Raw genomic sequence first — 6000 nt, 5'->3', positions numbered from 1 at the left:
TGTTAGAGACCAATTGCAATCAGACAAAGCAAGAAAAGATTATCACGAGAGCACCAGAAAGTTTTTCATCCTTGTTGGTTGTTTAGTGTGCAGTGGGGCCCTTTGTGATATTTATTTATTTATTTATTTACAGCATTTCTACCCCACCCTTCTCACCCCTGGGGTTGGGCGTGGGGACTCAGGGTGGCTTATACCTTTTCACCATATAAACATAGCATACTGTTGTGCCACATAGTATTCAGTAATTGATATTTATTAGGACACAGAAAACAGAAAGGGTGTCAGTGGAGAAATAAACCTATTAGTGGCTGAAATGTCTGAGAGCTTTCAAGCTATCAAGCAACTAAACTATAATTGTTGAAAAACTGTATAATTGGGAAAGTCTGATCTCAGTATTCTGTAAAATACTAATTCTAATCTTGGATATTAAGATCATCTGGGGAGGCCCTGCTCTTGATCCCAGCTCTTTTGCAGGTGTGCTTGGTGGGGACGAGAGACAGGGCTTTCTCAGTGATGGCCCCTCAGCTATGGAACTCCCTCTCCAGTGAAATTAGATTAGCCCCTTCCCTCCTGATCTTCAGAAAGAAATTGAAGACATGTCCAAGGGACCAAACCTTTGGGTAGAAGCGCAGTGCAATAAGAGAAGATGGAATGTGTGTAATTATGACTGGAATGACCTTGACTATGATTTCAAACTGTGTGGTTTTAATAATTGTTTTTAATGTTTATGCTGCTCTTATCATTTTTAAGTTTTTAATGTATTTGTTGATTTTATTATTGTTTGTCTGATAATGCATCGAATTATTGCCTCTTGTAAGACCGCTCTGAGTCCCCTTTGGGGTTGAGAAGGGCAAAGTACAAATATGGTAAATACAGTAAATGATAAATAATTGTGATGATGGGCCAAAGATAGAAGTATTATAAAAGAGTGGCCTCATTTAGGGCCCTTCCACACAGCCCTATATCCCAGATTATGAAGGCAGAAAATCCCACATTATCTGAGTGTGGACTCAGATAACCCAGATCAAAACAGATATTGTAGGATGTTCAGCCTTAGTATTCTGGGAGATATGGCTGTGTGGAAGGCCCCTGAGAAATCTCTCCCAACAATTTGTAAGGAGACTTTAAAATCAATAATCAGAAAAGATAAATGATTTGAAATCAGTACTGGAAAATTTCAGTTTTGAGGGGAATAAGAAACTAAAGAGGGCATTGAAAACTCATTGTTGGTCCAAGTACCATAGTTCACACATTCCCCTCTTCCACAACAGCTGACAATTCTCTGGCCTTTAAACACACACCTTCCTAAACTGCCCAGTTCCATGAGTTACTGCATTTGCAAATAAACCTGCTCTCCCAAGAGGCAATTAATTTGCTTTTTATTTCTTATTCTTCACTTCAGTAAACAGTTTAAATGTGTAACAAATTTGCTACAGCATCTCTGCTCACAAAGAACACCTGAGCACACGTTCTCTCATCCATGCAGGGTTGCTTGCAATTGCTGCAGGCAGGCCAGTCGACACATAAATTGGAATCCAAATCCCGGTCCAGCGACTATATTCCTTGCTGGCAAAGAAAGCTTTCATTCTGGCGTATGCAGTCTGCTGCTTGAGTACTGCCCACAACAGCCCCCTAAAAATATGTGTGCTGCATGCTATGAATATTAGATAAAGCATCTGAGCTGATGACTCTACTCATTAAAACTACAGCTGGCTTCTCTACTGGCTATTTGACAGCCATCAGCTGCAAATCTGTCTCCTGGACTGCTGATTGGTATGAGCTGTCCAGCTTTCTGATTTTTTTCACCCAAGACTGTTTACTTCCTTTTTCTATCTTATTTTTTAGGAATGTATATTCATATAATTGTAAATGGAGCTTTATTTAAGGATGTCAATGTGTAACAAAAGTGTTATTTTCTAGGACTGTGTGTTCATTTCATTCTAGGCAGTGCTTTATTTAAGGATGTCAACATGTAACAGAAGCGTAATGTCATGTGTGAACAATTTACAGAAACAGCTTGCTTAACACAAAAGGTCATGAGAAAATCATCAACATCTGAAGTGTTAAATATCATCTCTGCATATTATTAATGCATATGAACATCTGCATGACCAGAATAGTTGCTTAAAATACATTCATAGCTTTGCAGTTGTTACCAGCATGTAAAACATACACTGAAGACATTCCTGGCCTTTTCACTGCAAGTTGCCATATATAATCAACTATTTTATTTCCTTACCAAAAACTGTAGCAAGCAATTTGCTTTAAAAGTGGGACAACTCTATCAAAAATGGCTAGTGGGAGGAAACAAAAACAGAATTTCCAACTTTTAATATTATGGTAAACAAGAAATTGGAATAATACTCAATTTTCTTTTACCAGAAGCTGGCCACTTGGAGTGCCCCTGATGTTGCTGTAAGAAGGTCCTCCATTGTGCAGGTGGCAGGGCCCAAACTGCATTGTAGTAAATGGTCTTTGGTTTGCTCTTCTCCGCACTCACATGTCACAAACTCCACCTTGTAGCCCCATTTCTTAAGGTTAGCTCTGCATCTCGTGGGGTCAGAATATAGTCTGTTCAGTGCTTTCCAAGTTTCTCAGTCTTCTGTGTGCCCAGGGGGGAGTTTCTCATCTGGTCTGAGCCACTGACTGAGGTTCCAGGTTTTTGCCTGCCACTTTTGGACTCTCACTTGCTGAGGTGCTCCTGTGAGAATTTCTGTAGATCTTAGGAAGCTATTTCTTGATTTAAAATGTTGGCTTGCTGGCTGATATCTGTACAGAGGATGGGGCAGAGATATCAATGCCTTAGTCCTTTCATTACAGGCTGCTACTTCCTGATGAATGTTAGGTGGTGCAATAGTGGCTAAACTGGCAATTGCAGTTCAAGCATGTGGAGACTGCAAGTTGGAGAAGGCTATGGTAGACCAACTAAAATTACCAGGAATCCAGTAATGATCAATTGGGTATAGTTTAAATGTGACTAAGTTTGGATCCTAACACATATATCAAATGCATGCATAGAAAGAGACAAATATGCATGTGTAGAATTAGACAGGAAGATCTTTTAAACAGTATCCCAAAATGCCAGTCAAGAATAGATGGTAGGCCTGGGTAACAACGGAAAAATTTGTTTCTAAAATCGATTCGTTTTTTGGGGTTTTTTGCGTTTCGATATTTAAAAGAATTCCGAATTTTTTTAAAAAAAAAGTTCGATATTTACAAAATTTCATAAATGGTAAAAAAATTACAAAACAATAACGAAACAATAACGAATCGATTCGTTAATGGCGGACGCGACCGCGCAATACGCTAAAAAACCTCCAAATGGGACAGGGGGAACTTCTGAAGCTTCCCTCTCCCTCTGTTGTTGACTGTTGGTGTGATATTATAATTCTTTTTCACTAATTAAACAAAAAACAACTATAAAACTTGCCCCAGACATGCGGAAATAATAACGAAACGACCTCAAACCAATCACGAAACGAATACATAACGAAATACGAAGCATTTACGAAACGAATTGAAAAATTCGTTTCGTTTTTAAGCTGCTCCAGAATGGTTAGTTATCGCTTTGTTAACAAAAAAAATAACGAATTTTTAACGAATTACGAATTAACGAAACGAAACCGCCCAGCCCTAATAGATGGGACTGCTTTCTCTGTCATGGGTTGTTTTTAGAAACATGTGGCTAACTTTGCATATGTTTAGCCAACAAAAGGATAAAGTTATTTGATTTTCATAATGCATTCCTACCATAATGAGTGTAACTTGTAGTAAGAGAGATTAGTTTATGTGATTCTGGAAAATCTAATCTACAATTAGTGTAATTCAAATACTCAAAATTCCTAGGTAAACTAAATACTTTATCCTTAAGTATTTATTAGTTTACCTAGGAATTTTGAGTATAGAAGCTGCCAGCTTGGTGTGGTGGTCTGAGCTTTGGGCTATGACTCTGGACACCAAAGATCAAACCCCCCGCTCAGTCTATGAAACCTAATGGGGTTTGTGTGTGTGTGTCAGGAGCAACTTGAGAAAGTACAAGTCACTTCTGGTGTGAGAGAATTGGCAATCTGCAAGAATTTTGTCCAGGGGATGCCTGGATGTTTTTCCATCCTGTGGGAGGCTTCTCTCATGTCCCCGCATGAGATGCTGGAGCTGACAGATGGGAGCTCACCCCACTCCCTGGATTTGAACCACTGACCTTTCGGTAAGCAGTCCTGCCAATTGTGCCACCAGTGATCTTGCGCAAGTCATGCTCTCTCAGCCTCAGAAGAAGCCAAACCTCTTCTGAACAAATCTTGCCCCCAAAACCCCTGTGATAAGTTTACTGTAGGGTCACCACAGGTCATAAATGAAGTCAGAACATCAATAGATAAAATAGAAAAATAGCTTCAAATCCTTCAAACTGACTTAGTTTTTTAAAAACACCAAATAATCGTTGCTCATCTTTGGAATAAAACCAGAATAGTGATAATATATTTTGGAAGACACCTTTTGAGAACAATGTGGAGTGTAAATAAACTAATTAAATACAATAACACATACACATTGGGCTACCCATTATTTTCTTGGAACCCTGTACAATACAATACAATACAAAACACAAAGAGACAAAAATATACAATTGCTTTTTTATTTTAAAAAACTACCATTATAGGTAAAGTTATCTGTCACCAGTTATTTCCAAGCTCTAATAGATTACTATGTACCAGTGGTTTGGAAGTAGTAATACTCACTGTGGCAGTAATACGACTCTTCACCACATAGCCAAAAAAAGGAGACCATATCTTACTTCACCCTAGAGATGTACAGTATATTGACATACAAGCTTCCCACCGAACTTTTTAATGAAATTGTGAGAACATCACTGTTAGACATGTGAACAGGGCAACCAGCTGCCGTCAACGGAAGGCTTTTTGATTGATTTTAAATTAAGGTCACAGTCCCCCAGGCCACAGCTAGATTTGATTATTTGTGGCATAATTCAAGTGTGTGTTAGGTTTCTTTTCTTTATGGGCAGCAATTAAAGGTATTCAGTTGAGCAGTGACCCTGTAACTTACCACATGCTTAAAAAACTGAACAAAGTCACAGTTCTTATATGGCAATTTGTTGCAGCCCAATATAATAATAAGAATATGGGACCACACATCCTTACATGTGCAACCTACGGTTACTCCCCTCCCTTAAAAGTCAAGGTGTGCAGACCACTGCTTGGATTTCCTGCACTAAACAACATTCAGACCGATATGCACATAGCAGATGCAGTACTCATACATTCCTGAAAGAACAGTTAAATCTATCTATCATTCCTGATACTGCTGTATTTTGTGTGTCTTGGAACTCTTACCCCAATCTATTTTCTGTTCTCTTTCGATGACTTCATAAAAGAGTAGAATTCTGGGAAAGCTTGAAGAAATCTCTTATCTCTTCAGCTATGCAGACTTGGCCTAGAGCCTTAAAAGATTATGAAATCAGCCAGGAACATAGTACCTCAAATCGGAAATTGCATCAAATCATTTGCACAAGCCCTGGATAAAATTCAGTTGTGGTTTAAATTTCCATACAGTCAAGCAAACAACAATGTAGAACACTATTTGCCTGCTTTAGTTTTCTGTATGCTCATTTGTTTGTTTCATTTTTTTTCATGTTGGGAGCAACTTGAGCAAGTCGCTTGTGGTGTGAGAGAATTGGCCATCTGCAAGGATGTCGCCCAGGGGACGCCCGGATGTTTTACCATCCTTTGGGAGGCTTCTCTCATGTCCCTGCGTACGATGCTGTAGCTGACAGATGGGAGCTCACCCTGCTTCTAGGATTCAAACCACTGACCTTTTAGTCAGCAGTCCTGCCGGCAAAAGTGTGTCACCAACATGAAATGTTCAGAAAGTTCGGATTTAAAGGCACATTTTCTTATGGTGATTTCTTGAACCAGCAAGCTAGGAACCTCCACACACTATGGAATTTGCTGAGAATGTCTTCTCTACTGACACTTCCATAGAATTATC

This window comes from Anolis sagrei, chromosome 3 (assembly GCF_037176765.1).
Source record: "Anolis sagrei isolate rAnoSag1 chromosome 3, rAnoSag1.mat, whole genome shotgun sequence".
Lineage (NCBI taxonomy): Eukaryota > Metazoa > Chordata > Lepidosauria > Squamata > Dactyloidae > Anolis > Anolis sagrei.
Note: the sequence above shows the minus strand (reverse complement) of the source record.